Raw genomic sequence first — 23,052 nt, 5'->3', positions numbered from 1 at the left:
ATAGCCAATAAGTACATGAAAAACTGCTTAACATTATTAGTTATCAGGGAAATACAAATCAAAAGCACAGTGAGATTCCACTTCATGTCCACTGGTATGGCAATTATCATCATCATCATCATCACCAACAACAAGAACAACACCAACACCACCATCACCAACAGATAATATGTGTTGGCAAAGGATATAGAGAAATTGGAATACTCATACATTGCAAGTAGGAATGTAAAATGGCAAGCCACTTTAGAAAATTTTTTACACAGTCAAATATAGAGTTACCATATAACCTAGAAATTTTACTCCTAAATATACACCTAAGATAATTGAAAATATATGTTCACACAAAAACTTGTATACAAATATTCACAGCAGCATTATTTATAATAGCTCCAAAGTGGAAACAACCCATATGTCCATCAACTGATGAATGAATAAATAAAATGTGCTAGTCATACAATGGAATACTATTTAGCCATAAAAAGAATGAAGTACTGATACATTTTCCAATATTCATGAACCTTGAAAATATTATGCTAGATGAAAGAAGGCAGACACAAAAGGCCACATATTGTATGATTTCATTTAAATGAAATATCTAAACTAGGCAAATATACTGAGACAAAAAGTAGATTAATGATTGATAGGAACTTGGGGAGGTGGGGAATGGAAAGTGATGAGTAATGGGTACAGGGCTTTTTTTTTTTTAGGTGATAGAAATGTTCTGAAATTGTTGGTGATGATTGCAGAACTTTGTGAATATACTAAACATCACCACTGAATTTTATTGTATGTGAACTTATATCTCAGTAAAAAGTATTCTTCTGTCTTCTCTGTTTCTGGTTGTCCTTAAGTGGGATGGAAAGAATATCCATTATCCAAGCAGAAGGAATCACTTGAACAAAGTCAGAGATTGAAAAGTAAAGACAAATGTCAGGGAATGATGGATTTGGATAAAACATAGGTGTTTGTACGAAGGAATCAGGAGATGAAGCTGAAAAGTTAAGTTAGGTCGAGAACATCAAGTCAGTCAGTTGCCATATGAGTCATAAATATTTAAGACTTACGTAGTGCCAGACACTACTTTGAGTGCTTGAACAAAAAGACCTGGTCTCTATACACATAGATCTCAGCAGTCTACTCTGGTGACATTAAACTAATATTTAATTCAAATTCAATTAAACAATTATCAGGATGCGAAAGGCTGGAAGTTTAGAGTGCTACAAAAATGAGATGGTGGATGTTACCGGGTGTGAGGGAATCCAAGAAGATTTCCAGAGAAAGTTTTAACTTCCAGGTCAGTGGATTTTGACTGAATGTGTAGTCAATTGAGAACCATTTAAATGGATTGTGCCTAGGGAGATATGTGATCAAAGCAATGCCATAGGGAGATTTAGCTAGGGTGGTTCTTAAACTCACCATACAAGTCTCTTTGGAGGTAAGAATCTTGCCTAAATACCCTGTACTACCAGCAAAGAACTGCCAGGGGGAAGGAAGAACATTTCTTCAACAGCGACAGTTTGTGGACCATACTCAGAGAAGCTCACTGTCATATTTCACCCTTCCAGATGTTTTCGGAGAAAGGACATATGTGACCTTTCATGAAAACATGATGAACTAACACAGCAGGCCTCTCTTCCTCCTCATTGCTGAAAACAATTAAACAAGGACACTTCCTGGCTTTTTTTTTCTTTCTTTCTTTTTTGGTCAGGCAGATAGAAAAATCATCATAGAGCTTCATTTTCTAGGATTACTTCTTTACCTTGAATTTGCCCCAATGGGAGTTGTGAAAATGGGCTAGTGGATCATGACATGTATATCATTCAAGTGTGTGTATGTGTGTGTGTATGTGTGTGTGTGTGTGTGTGTACTTGTGTCAGGGAGAGGTGGAGAACGGAGTTGAGAACAGTATTATTAAACAAATTCTCTCTTCCTCCCTTCTTCCTCCCACTTCCGTCTTTCTCATCTGTCTGTCTGTCTGTCTGTCTGTCTGTCGCTTTGTCTCCCTCTCTCTGTCTCCGTCTCTGTCTGTCTGTCTCTCTCTCTCTTTCGGAGGTTCTGGGAAAACAGATGTTGATGACATGTGGGTCTGGACTCAGCAGCCTCATCTAGTGAGGAACACAAGTCTGACACAACTATAATATGTACCAAGGACTGTGGGACCTCAAGGGAGGGAGAGGTTAATTTCAACAGATAGAAAGGAAAAGAATTCCAATGGGCAAGAATTCTTATGCCAACTTCAGATCATAAGCTCCTTAAAGACAGGGGTTATTTTTCCTCTTTTATCCTCAGACATCCTGAGAGATTCCTGGGCCTTGTGGCTCCTTGATGAATTCAGCTGACTCACTGACAAGTCCTGCAGATCTTTGCTTTCTTGTGTCACCTGCACGCTGGTCACGGAAGCCCCTTCTTTCACACCAGACAACTGTTTCTAGGCCCAGTGCTTGTTAAGAGATCTGGAGCAATTCTTGCCTTTATTTAGGGAAAACAAAAAAACAAAAAAACAAAAAAACAAAACATACTATTGCAAGAAAATCTTGGTGCAAATAGCAAACACTCTGCCTGCCTTTTTCATTCTGCTCCTCTCACTCCTCCAGCCCTACATCCTCACACACACCATCACCCAGGGTTTTTAAGTGCCTGAACCCCATTACTTCTTGAGCAAGTTGGCTTGTTGGAGAGTTGAAATTTGGCCTGTGGCCTGAGCTTCTGGCATTTCTTTTTTTCCTAGGATTGTCTATCTGGAAAGGAGGGTGACCAAGCCAGTTGGGTTGAGCACAGTGCTTTGAAAGAATGGGTGCTTGGGAATGGAGCATTGAGGAGCCCCCTGGCTAATAGGAGTTGCCTCTTTTAGCCATCAGGAAGCAAAGATGTTAAATCACCCGAGTGCCCTATTGTACTGGTTGCTACTGGTTTCTTTTGTTTTTTAAAAAAGCGAAGTGGCTGTTTGCTAAAGAAGCTTTTGTTCAGTGGGAAAAAAGTGCTTCTACCTTAGAACAGGAAAGACATCAGCAATGGTAAGAGAAAGTGCTGGGTGGTCTTGTCACAGAGCCATCTGGTGGCTGTTTGCTGTAACGCACCGCTCCTGGAGCTTCCTCCCTGTGGCTGGGCTTGCTCCATGCTTCTCTTCTAAGAGAAATGGCTTCCCCACAGCTCAGGAAAGAGACTCTCTCCACGACGGTGTACCAGATGGCTGCCCGCTTTTATTTTTCTCAGTGTAGCTTTCAAGGGCTCGCACAACTTGCTCCCGGGCTTCCTGTCCACCTATCTCCCTCCATCTCCAGATGTGCTTCACCAGCTCCAGTCCCGCAGGCCCCCTGCCCTTCCCAGGGCCTTTGTATTTCTTCCTTTCTGCTCAGGATCTTTCTCCAGCATCTTATCAAGGCTGGCTCCTTCTTGTTAATATTTCACTTCAAAAGAGGTTTCCTCAGAAAGACCTTTCTTGACTCCATTCTCTATAGCTGTTTCTACTCCAAGTTGTTCTCTTTCACAGTTCTTTGCTTTATTTTCCTCACAGACTATTTAATAGTATCTAAAATGATCTCATTCCTTTGTGTACTTTTTCCTTATTTATTGTCTGTGCTCACTCTGTGAGAGCAGACCCTTCTTTGTTTCATCTCTACATCCCTACTATCAAGAAAAGGGCCTGGCTTGTGTTTGCTGCTCAGTAAACATATGTGGAAAAATGAATAGAACTGAAAGCATAAAATATGGAAAGGTGGAAGCTCTAGAGCCCCAGTGGGTCTGCCTGAGGTTGTGCGGGACTCCTCTCTTCCTTTGTTTCTTTCCAGATAACAATCTATCGACAGGTCTGTTTCCATGGCTAGCATCCATTTTTCTGTGGTTTCCAGGAACTTGGTTCTCTCTCACCATCCAACCCTGCTCTCTCCCTTCCTTGCTTTAGTTTTCCTAATGTATATTTATACACTCTTTAATAGCTTTAACAGGGGCTGTATATATGAGGAAAAGCCATCTTCCATCTTCAAGATGCCATGTTTTTTAGACATTTCCAAATAGTCAAGGGAAAAGCATTGAATCATCATGAGAAACTCATACCTCATTGGTCAATGTCCCTCACTCTAGAGGGCACTTGGATGGCACATCCACACCCTTTTGCAGCTTGTCGCTGCATCTTCTTCTGATGATGACTTTTCATTTCCTTGCCAACAGCCAGGACTTTACCTGCTCAGCCTCTTCAAGAAAGAGCCCTCAGATTCCAGGGGCATCATCTCATCATTAGCCGGGCTTCCCCTGTATTTGGGCCAAGACCTGGCCAAAGGTTCTCCCTCAGCCCCTTCAGTTTTTTTTTTTTTCCCCAGTTGTGTGTGTGTGTGTGTGTGTGAACACACAGATGGTGTCTTCCTTCTCATTGATGTCTAGAAAAGATGAGCTTGAACCACCCATTAAAATACACTGTGAATGTCTAGAGATTTCTTCATATTCTTTAGGGGTTATTTTCTTGTAATCACCCCTGGCTTCTAACTCCTGTTTACTTATTTTTCTCTGTTTTTTTTTCTGTTATTTTAGTCCACATTTGACTCCCACCTGAAATTAAGCCTCATCTCTGAGCTCCACCATCACAGACAGACAAACAAACAAACAATGCCATCAACACATGAAATTTTGTAGAGAAGATTTTATAGCAGATTTGAAAGGAAGATGGAGGAGCTTCTATTGCAATAAGACAGAACTACATATTGAAAATAGACATCTAAGTTCTGGACTCCTATCCTGGAATTTCACTGTCCACTCTGCCCCACAGAGAGCCCTAGGCTTACCCATTTGCTGGTCCCCTCTCTTTATCCACCTCTCTTTTTCTCATCCCCTCCTTTGTGAGTTCTCCCAACCAATTCCAATTCTTCTTATTAATTATGTAGAGCAATTCAAGTAAGTCTGCCCCAACTTCTCTTCACATACTTTGCTCTGGGCCCATTTTGCATATCCAAACCCAACAAGGGACTCAGCGGATCCAAAAAGTTTTCTGTTTATTAACAGCCACTCTCCTTAGAAGGCAATTGTGGTTTAAACGGCATTCTCCCTTCCTTTGCAAGTGAGTTCTCCGAGGAAAGGCCAATGGGAACCTGATGCTCTGTTCTCATCCAAGGAAGACTCCACAGACCACCAAAGCTGACACTGGCTTTTCATGATCTACTTACTACTTTATTCTGAGATGGTAAATGGCCTGAGGATTCATATGAACTGCTGAGATTAAACCACTAATGTTTTTGGAGTAGTTTATTTCATAGGACAGTTGAGAGTTTAAGGCCCCCGAGGCCTGTTTGCCCTTCCACTGGAGGTGTCTTCTCTCAGTTCACCTTGGATGAGCTAGCAGTTTTCATGAGCCTTTCTCAGCCTGGAATTTAATAAAAAGAAGAAAGAAAGCATATTTTCACCTTTTATACTGGCAATGAAAGAGCTGGGCTGGTGGCAGAGGATTTATTGGGGCTGGCATTGTGTTTCGAGCAGGTTGTGCTGTGAAGAGAGCTCAGGAATGAGAAAGAAACCAGAGTCATAGAACATGTGATTTGAGGGTCCTTAGGGGAACCTGCAGAGAAGCAGCCCTTCTCTTTACAGCTGTGGGATCCTAAGCCCAGAGCAGTAAAGTGACTTATTTGTTCAAGGTCACACATTAAGGCAGTGTCATAGTTGGGCCACTGTTCAATTTAGTTAGGGAGGTAAGAATCCCCTCGGTCTGCCCTGGCATTGGGATCAGGCCCACATAAGTGGTGTCAGGGCTGCTCTAGAAAACCCGCAGCTCTTTGAATCAAGGAAAAATGAGTCAATTGCTCATTCTTTTTAGCTCTTGAACTTTAAAAATCTGACTTGTGGTTTAGTATTTGAGGTGGTATGTGCGTTGTGTGAGGGGGTGGTAGGTGACAGGGAGGATTCAGAAGATGGTGATTAGGTTCTTTGAGACATCTGGGGGAGGAAGAAAAGCATAGAAAGGAGGTGGGTTCTCCTGAGCTGGTGGAATAAAAAATTGTAAATGGGTCAATTTGATGTCAGCTCTCTCCTTCTTGGACTTTAGTGCAAATTGTGTCCAGTCGAGTTTTACTCTGGCAGAATGACTGTTATGTAAACTGGAATCAGGAAAAAAAATTGCTACATAGGATTGTTTGTGACAGAGAATCTGTTGTGACCAATTCAATTCAGCTCAATAAGTACTTCTCAAGTACTTAGTATATGCCCAACAAAAAGCCAGATGTGTTGCGGAAACAGGAACAAAGATTTTCCAGTATCATACCCAAGACCAGACAATCTTTCTAAGAAAGCAAGACCCATCTATGTGGAGCAGACAGAAAATGAGATTGAAAAGCTTCAGTGACAGAAGTCATAGTACAAGAAATATACGTTCTGGAAAGTCATGATGAAAGGGATCAGGAGGAGGGGTTGCAAGGGGGTGGAATTTGAGCTGGAGTGAAGCTGCTTGTTTTAGGTGCTGCGTCTTCCTCCTGTATGTAGTTCCTATGTGTTGCCCATAGCAAGTGCTCAGTAAAAATCTCCTTAGTGATGGAGAGAGAGGAGGGCAGATAAAAACAGAGGAGCAGATGTAGAAGTAATTAGAGGTCTGCAAGGGCCAGATCAACTTAGCAGAGCTGAGAGTGTACACGATGGAATTGCAGGGAGGGCGAGAAGGCTGGTATGTCTTCAGATGCAGAGTCTGTACTCGCTCTGAGGTTCAGTGGAACCACCGGAGAGGCAAGGGGTGGTGCTTCAGCATGCTGGCCTGTAGATTAGAAAGATGCGGTGCTAGACTGGCCTCTGCCCTTTCATTCTCCTTGCCTTAGCTTCCTAACAACCCAAGTGCAAGGTTGTCTGTGAGTTCCCTTTCAGGTCAACATTCCAGAGATTGCAACTTGGGGTGGTATGCAGGAAAGACACTTGGAGGCTGAGAAACCTTTTGGTTCCAGGAATTCAGGGGCTGAAGACATGAATCAGGGTGGAGGCAGAGGGAGCAGCAAGGAAGGGGCGGATTGAGGAAATTTGGAGGTAACTCTTAGGGTGCTTTTAGTAACTCAGTGGAGTTGGAATTAACACAGTGGGTTTTAGGGGAAGAGAGATTTTTAGGGGGTGATGTTGGGGTATGAAGTGATTGTGAGATGTCTTAGAGGCAACCAGAAATAGGATTAGAGGTTGGGAGGTGAGGCAGAGAAGGTAAAAGTGAGGGTCTTGGAACTAGACAAGGGGTGGCTTTGAATTCCATCTCTGACGTGTACCAGTTGTGTAATCTTGGGCATGTGATTATGTTAGGGTGACCAACTCACCCAGTTTGCAGGGGACTTTCCCTGCTTTAGCCCTGAAAGTCCCATGACCTGGGAACTCCCCAGTTCCTGGCAAACTGGGACAGCTTGCCTGGGACTGCCCTGGTAAAACAAAAACAAAAACAAAAACAAAAAAAATTGCAAGTCCTATATGGTAGATGAAAGAAACTGGACTTTTGGTGGTAAACGCACCATAGAATCTACAGATGTTAAATTATAATGTATACCTGAAAATTATATAATTGTATTAACCAATGTTACCCCAATAAACTTAATTAAAAAAAACCCCTGCAAGTCTCATGTCCTGGAACTCCCTCTGAAGTGGGAAAATTGGGATGGCTAGTGAATGTATTTGACTAATTTAGTCTCAGTTTCCTTATCTGAAAAGTAGGGATAATAACACTACCTTCTTCAGAGCACCATATGGATTAAACGAGATAAGAGTAAAGTAGTCGGCATAAAGAGTGACGCATAAAAGGTATAAAGTAAATATTTGTTGAAAAGATGAGTTAGATGAATCCAGCAGGTGAACCAGTTGGATGCAGAGGGGATGGGTGAAGTGATACAGTGTCACCACAGGACAACAGAAGTCAGTGGCTTTGTGTATAGAACTTGTGGATTGGGATTCTACTTGTATGTATAAAAGAGGGTTTTCCAAGAAAATTAGCAATGTAAACAAGGGAAATGTTAGCCCACTGATGAGTACAAATCGGTAGCAGCAGCATTTACATATTAACAATGCTTAAATGCTAATTATAAATGAATATGTACCTTCACTAGGGGATTCCCGAGGTTCTCTGAAAATCCGCATCTCTGCTTTGTCTGGCTTAGTATGTGCTCAATGAAATAAAACCACATTTTGTTTCAGTATTCATGCATTCATTCACTTATTCAACAAATTGTGTGTGTGTATGTGTATGTATGTGCATGTGTGCGTGTATGTATGTGGAGTGTGTGTGTGTGGTGTGTGGTAGGCACAATGAATGATAGACTCTATGGAGACTATAAAGATATATGAGAACTAGTCTGTTCTTAGAAAAGTTACAGTAAAATTGTTTTATTTTTACACTTATTTCCTCCCTTATTCTTTTTCCACTACCATTAAGATCTTTCGACAGCTACATGTAAGATTTTATACTACTTTTAAAGTTCTAGAAGCCAGAAACAGAAATCAGAAAGTCCACATCAGGGCATCTTGAAGGGATGGGCTGGAAACAAAAGGTTAGACTAGGAGAGAAGGACAGAAGACATGGAGATCCAAGAGACGAAGGGTAGCAGAGAAGGAGGAGTTTTGAGTAAAGAGGTCTGAGAGGGACGGGAGTAGAGAGGACAAGGACAGGAGAAAGGAAGAAGCCAGCATACAGGGAGCAAGTGGGGGAGGAAGGAGGACCACGGAAGAGAGAAGGAGGAGGTTCGGGAATGGGCTTGCTAAGCTATAGTCACCCCCCAATTGAATAAAATGTTGAAATTACACACGTGAGGAGTTTTTTGTTTTAATCATGGTTTTTTTTTTTTTCTTTAACCACAGCTACAAGGAAACCAGAGTAAAGACCAGAATACAGCAATGAGACAATGGGGTCCACAACCTCCGTGTCGGCGTTGGCTCATCTCCACGTGGCCTGGGGTTGTGTCTCCTGCTCCAGACATCACAGTCTACAGCCCCCCTTTCAATATCAAAGGAGCAGGACCCTACTCTTCCACGGCCAGCTGAGATTGCGTCTCCCTGACAGAGGCCACCCCCTCCAGGAGCTGACAGCTCCCCTGAGCTTTGCAAGCAGCTGCTTCCCCAAACTACTTCCTCCTCAGAACTGCTCTGGTGCAACCTTGACGCCACCCTTCCTCTTCCTTCACCTGAAGAGGCAAAGCAGGGTCAGACGAGAACATTTGCTTCCTCCTCCATTTTTTCATTTTTCTTCAAAGTTCATTCCCCCGTTCCATTTTCTGTGTTATATATCTCTGAAGCTCTCGTAAAGTAAAAGATTCAGGATAAAAATGCATAACACACCCCAGGTCTCAGAGTCCAAAAAAGAAGAGTTGTGTGTAAATAATCAGTTCACTTTGCCTTGGAGAATGACCAGGCTGGAGAGGCCTGCAGAGAGCACAGCCATTAGCCAAGAGCTGTGGACCAGAAGGTTGAAATATTCCATGATCTGAGCCAAGTGGTCAGATCGCTGGCTGCCTCCATCAGCCAAACCCTAAGGCAAGGTGCAGCCACCCCAAGAATAGCTGCCATTATTGTGCATCTCAGCACCCCCACACTGGTTTACCTTTTGGATTACAGTTTCAAGAGACAGAAATGTTATAGACTTTAGGCCTGAAAGGAAGCTGTGCTACTGCATATTGATTTGGGACATTTTTAAAAAATATAAGCAATCACTTTGAAAGATGCGAAGCTATTAACTACGATCAGCCAGGCAATTTCTTTCTGAACACAGCTCTGTAGTACATCCCAGGCCCTTTTGAATTCAGGCTTCCACATTTCTGTGCTTCATTTTTGCTTTGCATCATTAGACTCTTAGGATGCTTTTAGGTATTACTCAGCTGCCTGGACAGTCCATATTTTGAACAAACTCACAGAGATGGCATCTGCCCAGCGTTTTCAGAGGCCTAGGGCTAGCTTGGAGATGATTACATTAAATTATGCTTGCATATCACGTAATAGTTTGCAAGCACTTTCCCCATGCAGTAGTTCACTGAAGCCTGAAACAAGTCTACCAGATGTCTATGATTATCCCCAATTTGTTGATGAGGGAATGAAGGTCCAGAGAGGTGAACTGACTAACCCAAAGTCTTAGACCTTGTAGTAGATCCAGATTTCCTGACCGAAATTGCATACTTTTCCACCAAACCTGCTGCCTGTCAATGACATAAAAAATAATAATAATAATAATAATTAATATGGATGGAGCTTTTGCTGTTCACCAGGCACCATGCTAAGCACTTTAACATGTATTATTTCATTTAGTTTTTCCAACAGACACGTGAGGGAGCTGTTGTTATTATCCCTATTTTACAGATGAAAAAACTGAGGCTTAGAAGGATTAAGTAAATTACTCACTGTGGCATGAAGAGGGAATAGTAGAGTAGGAAGCTAAATCCAGCTAGTTTGACCCTAGAACTGGTGTCCTTAACCCCTGATCACTCGCTGTCAGGCCAGAGGAAGGACATCCAATCAAACTTGGACCCTTGTAATTAATTGTCTAACCAGTTTCTTTCTCTCCTGCTTAAAAATATCAATGCTCTTGGATTTCAAAAGTCCTCTTAACCAAGTCCTCTGCAGACAAATACAATTAAATTGGTTGCCAGGTCTCCTGGGTTGGGGTGACAGATGAGAGCGGGAGGTTTTGGGAGTCAGAGGGGAGCATGCGGCTGGAATTGAGAAGGCAGAGGAGATTTCCCATTCCAATATGACCACAGTAACAAGGGCTGAAGGGCAGGGGTGTCACACATGTGCAGGGACATGGTGCCATCACTTCTTTCCAGCCATATGTGCTGTCGTAGTCTTTTTTTAGTGTCACATATGGTACTTTCTTAATTGAATTTTTCATAATAATTGATCTGACCTGTATCATTCTGTTAGTTATAGCAAAACAAACTCTGACAGGTTTTGATATTAGGACTAAAAATATGTTTCCAACTAGCTGAGGAGCCATAAAGCAGGCTGAAATCATAGTAATGATAATGTACAATCTGCTTGCTACCATAAAGTTATTATTATTTACATGTAGCGAACCATCCACACATAATGTGAGCCTTGAGTCTCCTTCCAATTTTTATTCATCTTCGCTAATTTAACAAATGGGGGCAGGAGAGGGCTGAAAGAAGGCTCCCTAGGTCACCTTGGTGAGCTCTCTTGACACCTCAGTGTCATGGGAAGTCCTCCCGGTGCTGCTGCTGCTCATGCATCTCTGGGGTCCTACCCCCAGTGGGGCTAGAGGGCTATTTCAGTTGAAAAGTTTGGGGAGGGGAAATGCATGCTCATTTTCTCAGGTGTTTCTTTTCAGGCATCTTCCCTGAAACAATCCTGGTGGCGTCCAGAGGGGCCAAGTAAGCAGGTTGCCCCTTGCTTGGGGTCCACTTTGGGAGAGCCTGCTGTGGCCCTCCTCCCACTGCATTTCTCCCTGTGGGGCAACCATAGTGCAGCACTGAGCGACTACATCCACTCGGAGCCCATGCCCCTCCATACTTCAGGTAACTGGTACCCCAGATTCCTGCCCAAACAGCCTTGAACCCACTTCCACAAACAGGCCTTTTCTTTGGGTCTGAGTTCCTGGGAGTCCACCATGCTGTTGGTAACAGACTTTGAGTTCTGAGTTCTGAGAGAATGCCAAGAGGTAGCTGTTGCAGGGGCTGTGGATGAAGCCAGAGGAGTCTATATACAAGTAAACAAGATCCCTCACGGTGTGGGACAGGGCCACGGATAGGAAGGGATAGGGTGTGGCTTCAGGCTAGGGGCCTCCTTTTCCACATGTGTCATGTTCACTGAGGAACCCTGAGAGATTCAAAATTTGAACCTGGACTTCAAGGTCATTATGAGGAAAGATTTATTTGTCAAGGCAGGAGAATAAAACACATTTCCTTCAGCGGTTTGTCAGCTTAACAGGACTTGTACCTGTTATGTACCTGGACATATGTTATGTAGATCTCCATTTGTCCTCTTGCTCTGGTCATGACAATGTAATGATGGACCTGAGAAGGTGGAGACTGAACTTGATGGACTAAATAGGTGGAATGTGGAGTGGGCAGCGCATAAGACTTCTTTCCACACTCTCAAGGTGATAGGATTATGGAAAGAATCTTACTAAAATAATGGGCTAGCAGGGGAACTTGGGTGCTCCATTTGGATTTGTGATCAGGTAACTGAATGTCCTGGACCAGTTCTTTTGAGGGTTCCAGGTTCTCCGTCTGCAGAAGACAGAGGGGGTAGATCAGCAGTTCCTGTGTTCCTGGACCACTTGACCTGTCAGATGACCTTTGGAAAAAATGGTCCCATTGTCAATTACATTTGGGAAACAAATTTTTATTTTTTTGAGTGGTTTAATGCATATTTGCATAATAAAACATTCTAGAAGTTCCAGAATTAAAAAAAAAAAAACTGATGAATTTTAGTTAGCTTAGTTTCCTACACCAAGCATTTATTTACAGCTTACTGTGTGCTAGGGGCTATGCTTTATATGCACATTTTATTTAATTATCACACCAGCCCTGTGATTTAAGTATTATTAGTATTCCATTTTACGGATGTGGGAACCAGGACTCAGAGAGCCTGAGTGACTTGCCTGGAGTCAGGACTGAAGCTTTGCTACTTGATTCTGGGGCCGAAAGTCTTCACTCATTCCCAAAGTCAGGCTTCTGATCTCATTTTTTTTCCTATGGGTCATTAAGGTATCATTTTTGTACTTCTCCTTTGGTGATTATTACCACAGGTTCAATATGATCACCTACATAAACTTCATATTCATTAATAAAAGACTATTTCTCTTTCTCGTTCTAAGCATTTTTCTAAATCAGAAAAAAATTAAAGAGAATACAAAATATACATATAACCAATAAACACATAAAAAAATATTCAACGTTTCACCATTGTGCTACCTAAACAGGCTATGCTCACTGATACTCTCTTTACTAGCACAAGATAAGCAGAAGCACCTTTTTGTTTTTCTCTTTTCCTTTTTTGGTTAAGGGACTTTCTTTCTGTGCATACTATTTGTCTGAATTTACCAGCTAAGCTGTCTAAAGACTGAACTATTCATTGTATCTCAGCATGATGTATCAAAAGTAAGAAAACCACACAGAATTTGAGATTATTAGTCAGGAATGGAGACTTTGGAGAAGGATGGTGCTAGGACCATAAATTAAAGTAAAACCAAGCTTAAATCACTAGTTTATGCAATCATTGATGTAATTTTGCCAAGCAAGTCCACCTAACACTTTTTCCCTATGAGATCCATAGTTGCTTTTAAAAAAGATGATGATAATGATGATGATGATGATTAGTACACTACTGTTACTATTATTAGCTATTTTGGAGCCTTTTGTCCATCAAGAGAACTCAACGGGGAAAAGTACTGGTCTTGATATAATAAAAGTCTATCTAAATAGAATTTGGCATTAATGTGCTCCTCTGTCAAAATAAAGATGACATTTAAACATCCTTGCTACTATAGCATATAAAAAGAAAATTATCTCTTATTCTGTGGAGTCCTACAAGTAATATATTTTTATAATAGCAGTAGCAATTACTTTAGCTGGATTCTTGTTTTTCTTGAGCAGGAGTAGTTTGTTCCAGGAAGGTTCCAGCTGAAGGATGCTATCTTGCTTAATTTTACATACATAGGATAGGATATTATATAGCAGGTTGGCTTCATAATAATTGGTTCGAGACTTGAATGTTGGTTTGTCCTGTTCATTTGATGCTTTTAGGTTTATATCCCACATATGTGATATCATGTGATTTTCAACCCTTTCTGTCTGGCTTATTTCGCTTAGAATGATACAAGTCTTGAACGTCGGACTTCATCATTTCCTCTTTGAGATCTCTCTGCAGGAACAATGGAATAAGGGAGACCATAGAGGAGTAGTAAGGATGATACTCAGGGAGTCTGGAGAACTGGAATCCAGTCTCTACTCTGGCCCTAATTACTTCATTCAATATCTGTAAGAAACTTTTAGAGTCTCCTGGTTAAGTCCACATAGATTTACTGGTAGGGGAATAATAAGAAATGATTTAACGCTTACATGGAAAATGATGTTAAACTCTTTCTCTAGATTGTACTATTGGCTAAACCATATCAGCAGTACGGAGGGCCACCCATGCCAGCCAGCTTGTTCAGGAGGCTGAGGGATTCAGTAATGGGAATGCTTGATGAGTGAAGCAGTAGAAAGAATGTAGTGTGGGCGTCAGGAGACTTAAGTCCTGGCATGGTTTGTCTTTTCCGTTATTGGGACTTAAGCATTTCAAATATCTTCCTCAATATTTAGGGAAGTATTCTCAACCATAGTGTTACCTGGTTTTGTTGTGTCTGGGAATTCCTTCAAGCTTGAGCATTGGTTCTATGATTTTTTTTTTTCTGAAGAAGTTCTGGCCCCTACATTTATTTCCACATAAAACTTTCATGGCCTTCAATGAACTAATTCCTAGAATTTCATCCTAAACAGCTGTCTATTGAGAAAGCTCCCTTGTGATGTTTAGATCTACTCCTGAAGTACAGTTGTGATGGCATATTTAAAGATTAGTTGAAACTGAGGAAAAAGTTCTGGTGGTCTTGATAAAAGATCTATGCCCTCTACTTTGTTGAAAATGGAGTTTGGCTGATTCTTAGCTCCTACTGACAGGTTATAGAAGATTTAGTGTCTTGTGAACATCTATTGCTTTTCAGACATCATGTTCAGTCTTTGACTCCTGTACTTTGTCTTGGTGAGCATGAATGCCTTATAAATATTGTCAAACAAGCCCCTCCTGATGCATGAGCTGGTCATAGATGCTTGGTACTTGTTGGTCATATGATTGAATCAGCATAATAAAAACTGTCCTTTCATTTCATTATGTTCTTCATTGCTATATGACTTTTTTTTTCATATGATTAAATTTTATTCAAATCTCAAGGTTGTTTTGGAAAGGAAGTACCTGGGGCTCCTAAATCAGTTTTGTTTTGAGAGGATGACAGTGGAAGTGAGGAAGAGTCTTTTTGTCCCAGCTAAATTCTTCTCTCAGAAGAGGATTTAGATGTAGAATTAATGGAGCCTTTAGAACAGAACCAGCACATTTTTTTCTTTCCTTGTGTTTTATCTTTTGTTTCTATGAAATCAAATCACTAGTATTAAACACAAGCTCTAAGATTTAAAGCCTAATGTTGAATTTATAAAAATTCCATCTTGAAGATACCCTAGGTTGAAAAAGCTCAGTTCAACAAAGAACACATCTTTTAAACAGCTTTTCTGGGTTCTCACGACAGATATTTGCCTGGCTGTGCAATGTGGGAGGTGTTCATGTTCATACATCGAGTCTCCTTCACAGGCTCAAGTGGCAGGTCACATTATTTCTTGGCCAAGGCAGAGGGTTCTTCCCATCATTAGTACATCTAAACCATAATAGTAGGAGGCTTAGATAATGTAGTTCATGTACCTGTGGTTTGTCTTTCTGAAGGTGGTTAGCATCGGGGAATCCCTGGGATTCACCAAATAGTCTCTCTATGCAGAAGTCAGTTGCTGACTCAGGGGAATGAGGATTACTTACTGTGATGGTTAGTTTTATATGTCAACTCATCCGGGCTAAGGGATGCCCAGATGGTAAACATTTCTGTGTGTGTCCGTGAGGGTGTTTTTGGAAGAGATTTGCATTTGAATCAGTAGACTGAGTATAGAAGATCTCCCACCAATGCAACTGGAGTGTCATCCAATCAGTTGAGGGCCTGAATAGAACAAAAAGGTATAGGAGGGGGAAATTTCGCTCTCTGTTGGATCTGGGATGTCCATCCTCTCCCACATGCAGACATTATTGCTTCTGGTACTCACATCTTCAGACTCAATCTGGGACTTACAGCATTTGGTCTTCTGATTCTTAGGCTTTTGAATTTGGACCGGAACTACACCAACAGCTTTCCTGGGCCTCCAGAATGCAGATGACAGATTTTGGGACTTCTCAGTCTATAATTATGTGAGCCAATTCTTCATAATAAATCTCTTTCTATTTATTTATATATGTCTTATTGGTTCTATTTCTCTGGAGAACCCTGACTAATGAACATACTAAAGCCTCTTTATATTATTACTTTATTATTAATTTCATTAATGCACAAACGTTTGTATTCTGAGCACCTAAAATGGATCAGGATACCTATAACTCAAAGATACGACCCCTTACCTCAAGGCACTCTTTCTCTGGCGGGGGAGATTAATGAGCAAATCCCATAGTACAATAGTGTAATGGGAGCAGAGAAGGGCTACCTTTTCTTAAAGGGATCAGGGCAGAACCTCCCCTCCCTGGACACCTCCCAGGAAGGCAGATTTGAGCAGCCTCTTGAGGAACCTGTAGGTATTAGCAAGGAAAAGACCTGGAAAAGGCATCCCAAGCTCAGAGGCAACATATGTGAAAACACAGCCATAAAGAGAACCAGCCTTTCTAGGAACCACATATAGTATGGAATGGCTAAAGTACAGGTTAAATGTACATATTTTGGGGTAAAGTGGAATGGATGAGTGGTGAGAGATAAAGCTGGATGAAGAAGTCATGAAGGAGTCTAATGTACTATTTGAAGGAGTTTGATCTTTATCCTTTACTGATAACATGGGGAAGCATCCAAAGATTGTAAGCAAGAGAATGCCATTCACTCAGTAATTCAACAAAGATTATCGGGTACCTACCATGTGCCAGTGTGGTTTTAGGTACTGAGGTTACAGGAGTAGATAAGACTGCTAGGTTCATGTCAGATATGGGTGTGCATTTTAGAAAGAGCTACGTGGCAACAATGTGGGGAATAGGTTGGGTTTAGGACCAAGTGAGAAGTGAGAACTTCTTTCAAAAAAAACTTGTTTCAAAAATAATTACTTAAGTACTGCAAATAAGCACTGTTTGGGATATGTTGATCATTATTTTCATCAGTCCCCAGAGCAGAACAGTGCTTATTTGCAGTACTTAAATAATTATTTTTGAAACATTGTGACCTGAATAAATACCAATGAGAAGCCTGATGAATCAGCAAGGCAGGACATTTATAGACATAAAAATCAGTTTTTATATATTAGGTTACTCAAAGATAGAAACACAAGAAACATAAAGAAAGTTGTACAAAGACTTTGGGAAGTGATTCTAGGAAAAACCCGTGAGGTAGCAGAAAAGTGAAGGTAGGGAAGGGGTGTGTTATACAGCCACCTACCACTGTGGGTGATGGAGTCTGATCTCACAGAGGAATTCTGGGAAACAGCATAGAATAAACCTCAGAACGATGTCAAATAAGGGGCTAGGAAGCTGGGGTGTTTATCTACCAACTTCTCATCGTCATTGGTTAAGGTCTGCTTTCAAGGACAAGTTCCAATTTACCCTGTTCACAGACTCACCATACTCCTAAGTCCAGAGAGTCCCAGGTGTTCATGGGAAGCGGCCAACAGTGTGTTGAGGTGGATGCTGAAGGGATGTGGGTGGGGCAGTGATGGCATCTGCAACAGGAATTAATAATTCTTGGGTGCTTTATTCATTCATAGGTACCGACTCTCTTTATTTGCAATAATATGTATAAAACAACAATCCTAAGGATTAGGTTAGGTCAGTGGTTCTCAACTTGGGGCAACTTAGCCCCCTAGGGAACATTAGCCAGTATCTGGAACTGATTTTGGTTGTCACAGTTTTGATGGTGCGATGGGGAGAGTGCTACTGGCATCTAGTGGGTAAGCTAGAGATGCTGTTAAACATTCTGTAATGCATAGGACAGACCTCTGACCCAATGCCATAAAAAAATATCCAGTCCAAGGTGTCAATAATGCTGAGATTGAGAAACTGTTAAGTTAGATTAACGTTATTTCAGAAATAAACTCTAAGGTCCAGAGAAGTTTTATAACTTCTTTTGGGTTTATAAACCCAGTCCATGGCCCAGCCAGGATTTGAATTGAGGTTTATCTGCTTCCAAAGCCCATGCTTTTTGATTTATGTTAATCTGCCTTCCAGAGAGAGAAAGAGAGAAAAATCCCGAATCCCAGAGGATCACTGAAAAAACCTCAGCATCAGTACTGGCCATGCCTTCTGGACCGGGACTTCAAAGGAGCCTGGAGTTGGCTGTAACTGGAAGGAGGTGAGGAGTGAACACCTTTCCTGTCTTTCCCTGGCCTCTCTCTCTGCTGGGCAAGTCAGGGCAGGCTCAGTGCGCACAGATCCCGGATCCGCATACCAGGGCTGGCGAGATGCCCTTAGCTGGAAGCTCTGACTCCTTTCCAATGCACAAGGAACCCTTCTCTGCCAAAGCTGGCTGGTGATTCTTTTTGGAATGGCAACTCTTCCCATCCCCCTCCAGGCTTGGGACGATCTTCTGGCAAGCATATGTATTGAAGAGTTACAGGTGGTGCAGACACAGTTTGGAAGACATCCCAGCTGGGCCTCCTCCCAGGAGCCTTCTGATCACTCACCAGATAACTCTAGCTGCTTGCAGAATCCTCGGACTCTTAGCTGCTCCAGGAAACCAGCTTCAAGGGCAACAAGAGCTTCTGAGAGGCTAGAATAATCTTGGAAACTGAAACTACTTTGTCCTTTTGCCTCCTTAGGTTAGAAATATTTTTTGCAATACCACTGAGTTCTCCATTTCTTTTTTCTTATAATGGGGAGTGAATACCATAATTAAAAGAGAAGTGGGAAATATGAGGGAAAGGACAGGCTCAAATCTGGTGACTTGATCCAGATGCTTCGGGTTTCTGAACTTGAGTTGTTCCTTTTTTGGAGACAAAGTATATGTCTTTTTTCTTTTGGGCTAAGATATTGGCTCTTTGAGAGAACTTTCATCTCTGTAGTGTCAAGTCTTCTGGTTTCCATACCAACATCCTGCCCTGGGGGAATTCACATCTATCACACATGCTGTTCTTGGTCTGTTTAATCAAATTTTCATTTGATGTTGGTTGTAATTTCACATGTGGACCAAATATAGAAAAATTAAGTGATTCCAGCAACTTAAGTCGCAGAGAAGCATTCATCTTTGGTATTAAATAAATTAAAACATAGTACATCTGAGAATATATTTTTGGAGACACTGAGTAGCAGCTAGTTTACTTGTTTATTCATTACTTCATTTTTTTCATTCATGTAACAAGCAGTTATTGACTACTTAACCATGATTAAGGCTTTTAGTAGGTGTTGTAGGAATATTTAGGTAAATATTATGTTCTTACTCGTGAGAGGCTTAAAATCTAATGGGAAAGAGAGATAACTAGCTATCTCACATTGCAGGATATAAATATTACAAGAGAAGTCTGAAAAAATGCAGTGATTCTTTTCTGTCCTAAGGTAAAAAATAATTTTGGCATGGTGATGAGGCAGCAAATGTGGGCTACATTTTTAAGAAACTAGGTCCTGAGAAGAAGAGAAAAATAGTCCTTTAGTCTGAGAGCTTAGTAAGTTTTGGAGAAAATATATCAATTGATTAGGCTTGGTTCCCAAATAATTTCTTTCCTTAAAGACTTCTTTTCCTATTCTCTCATTAATTGTCTTCATTAAAACAACTAACTTATTGTTTTACATATCAACACTACTCAACATGTGGCCTGCGGACCATTGCTGGTCTGGAAACTGTTACTATTTCATGATGAGCCAAGTACAGAAACTGATGGTAAGTGTTTAGAAACACAGTAATTTGACAGTAATTTTATGTCAATTTACTCTAATAATCATAAGAAATTAGGGATTATAGTTTAGGTATCTTTTTAAAATTTCATTTTTCTAGTAGTTTATTTTTATTATACTTTCCAAAAATATCATTCTGTTATATATTGGAAATAAAATAATAAAAAAGCTATTCCTTACCATTGATGGCTTGAGAAGCACTGGATAATTGAGAGTTTACATCTTTCTTCCCACTTGACTATAAGCTTCTTCAAGATAGTAGCTATATTCATCATACTTGTATTTTAGTCCTCAGCCTATGAATAGGTGCTCCATAATTATTTGTTGAACTAAATGGAAATGTAAGTGAAATTTGGGTCGATCATCGATGAACTATTTCAACTATTTCAACCTTTAGAAAGCCTATTTGTATTTTCAGCTTGAATTAGCTCTTGGAGTCATACATTCATTCCTGATAAAAGTAGTACTTGATTTTGTTGTCTTAGTAATACTTTTAAACTTTAAGGTTGAAGCCTGAGTTTTAATGGTCTGTTATTTTGTAAATGTGTACTCGTTCACTTTATCCATGTCCTCTAAGAGCCTAAAGATCGAAGACTTACCACCCCTATTCTTTCTCCCTTACCCTCAAAATTTAGAATATTAGACCTTTCCAGTTTTATATTTTTCTTAAAATGCTGAAACAGGGGTCTTATATGTATTGCCCTTCTTATAATGCCCGTTGTTTTACTGATCTTTTTTTTCTCTCCCTCTCTCTTTCCTCCCTCCCTCCCTTCCTCCCTTCTTTCCTTTATTTTTTTCTTTCTTTCAGCCAAAAACTTCGCTAAACACTTATTAAGTACCTATTATGTGCTTGACATTGTGATAGGCACTGGGGATACAAAGAATAATAAACAATCTTCCCACTATCAAGGATTTATAATCTATTAGGGGAGATAGGCATATAAATACAAAAGCATACTGAGTTATTACAAGTACTAGGAGGAATAGCTAGCTATATGAGAAACAAAAGGGGCACAAAATTGAAAGTGATCAGTTTTGTGTTGGAAGCTAAGCTTAGAGAGGCTTCATAGAAGAGGTGTTTCTTGAGTTGAGATGGAAAAGTGAGTAGGTGTTTGCCAAGAAGACGGCATTGTTGGCAGAGAGCACTCAGGAAAACTATAGTTTTGTGGATGACAGCACAGATTCTGGAGGCTGGCTCAAATCCTGACTGTGCCCCTTCTAGCCGTGTGACTTGGGCAAGTTAGTTATCTGACCTGAGCTCCAGGTTCCTCATAAGTATGATGGGAATAATAATAGCCACAGCTTCATAGAGTTCTTGTGAGTTTTAATGGAGAACTTTTCTATATAGAATGCTTATAACAACATGTGCTTAGAGAATTCTACACATTTTGAAATGAAGGTTTAAGGGGAAAACCCAAATAAACCAGGAAAGTTTTACCAGGGGTCCTATTATGTGGAGCTTTCTATATAAGCTAAAGAGTTTCCACTTTATCTTGTAGATTATATGGAATTATTGAACACTCTTAGCAGGAAGTACATGATCAGATTTGTGTTTTAGAGGGTTACTCTGACTCAGAATAGAGAATGGAGGGTTTGATATTAGAATCAACAAAATTACTCTGGAGAATATAGCAATCTTCCCCACAAGAGATGACCAAGTTGTGGACAAAGAGAGGAGACAGACATAGTCGGCATCGCTGAGATCAAACTTAAAGGTCTGAGTGATGAATGTATAGTGTGAGAGGCAAGGCATTGTCTAGGATGACTCCAATGTCCTGGGATGGTGGGTGTTTAGAGATAGAGGGTGGTAGCTTTCACTGAGAAAAGATACAAAATAAGGTACCAGCTTTGATGGAACAGTGAGAATTATAATTTGTACCTCTTGAGTTCTAGGTGTTTATGTGACATCCATAGTCAATTGGATCTATGGATATGGAGTTTGGGTAATAGATCTGAATCAGATCTGTAGACTTGACAGCCATCATCTTATAGAAGGCAGCGGAAACCATGCAAGTGAACAAAATGACTTCAGGAAAGTAATTTTATTGAAAGAGGAGAATTGAACTGATGTCTTCAGAAAATAATTGATAATACCCACTTGAGTCTGGGGAAGGAGTTTAGGTGAATCCTCTCAGCTAGGTAGAATCATTTGCAGGGCATCATCAGGATCAATAAGGCCAAGTCAAGGCCTCAAAGAAGGAAAGCATTGTAGAGTGGGAAGGAGTTGCCAGACAGAGATAGGAAAAATAAAAATCAGGATCTGGGTGAAAACAGAGAAAACTGGAAGTAAGATCTGGAATTCAGGCTTTCGGAGAGAGGCTATTAAATAATTCCAGAAACTCCAGAAATCTAGAACACGAGGGGTGGAGGAAGCTCCTTGGTTTAAGCAAAAAAATTGCAGTGTATCGGGCCTGTAGGAATATTCTCTTTGTCTTATAGAGATTTCACATAAAATTTTGAATTCTCAAATTTTCTTAAAAATTGGAAAATTTCGCAATATTAAGTCTGCATTACCTCTTGGCATTCGTTGGCTAGAGCTGAGTAGCAGCTACTCTTTTTGGAAGAGAAGGAGTTTGTGTTCTCCAGTTTGCCCCCGTCCCTAGCATGCCCTATTATGTCACTCTGTCCACTCATTTACATTTCTTGCCTGGCCCTGGCAGCATTTAAATTTGCAGTACTTAGAGGGAGGAGGCATACATTACCTAGAGGAAAATGCTGCATTCTGGACTGTATCTGGTCCTGAAAGTTTTTCTTTGTGTGTGTGTCCAACTGCTTTTTCCACTTATCTCAAGACCAAAATTCTTTTATGAATCAGAACTAATATTTGATACCACATTACCCTATGGCTAGGGCTTGTGTGTTTCTACCTATATTTTATGTCTTACATGATGAAGCCCATCTAGATATGGTTCTGGAATCACCATCATCTCCAACATCATCATTATAACTCCTCCTTTGCAACCATCACTAACACCATTATTATAACCACCACCACTACCACCACCATCATCATCATTACATCTACCTCACACCACTATCGCAAATGCTATCTTTTGCTGACATTTATTGGTCACTTACTATGTTTTGGCACTGTTATGAGTCTTCATTTGCATTATTTAATGCAAGCTTTATGACCTATGAAGTAAGCACTCTTCGTGTTCCAGTTTCACAAGCAAAAAAATGAAGCGATTAAGTAATTTGCCCCACTTCATGCATTTAAAAAGTGTCAAAATTCAAACTCAAAAACAATCCTTTTAAGCAGGTCTCTCATTACTCTTAAACGGTCTGCCTGATGTTTAGCTCTATCATTTTGATAAATATTTTGCTGCCAAAATATCTGTTATTGGCAGGCATTTTAAAGTTTGCTTTTTGGGTTATTTACTAAAATGTTAAAAAAGATTATTCAGAAAACAAATTTCTGGAAAACCCCAAAGAGAGCAATTTTTTACACAGTGAAGTATATGATTATTCCAG

The sequence above is a fragment of the Pteropus alecto genome, unplaced genomic scaffold (assembly GCF_000325575.1).
Source record: "Pteropus alecto unplaced genomic scaffold, ASM32557v1 scaffold88, whole genome shotgun sequence".
Taxonomy (NCBI): Eukaryota; Metazoa; Chordata; class Mammalia; order Chiroptera; family Pteropodidae; genus Pteropus; species Pteropus alecto.
The sequence above is the reverse complement of the archived record's forward strand: the minus strand, read 5'-3'. Positions refer to the sequence as shown.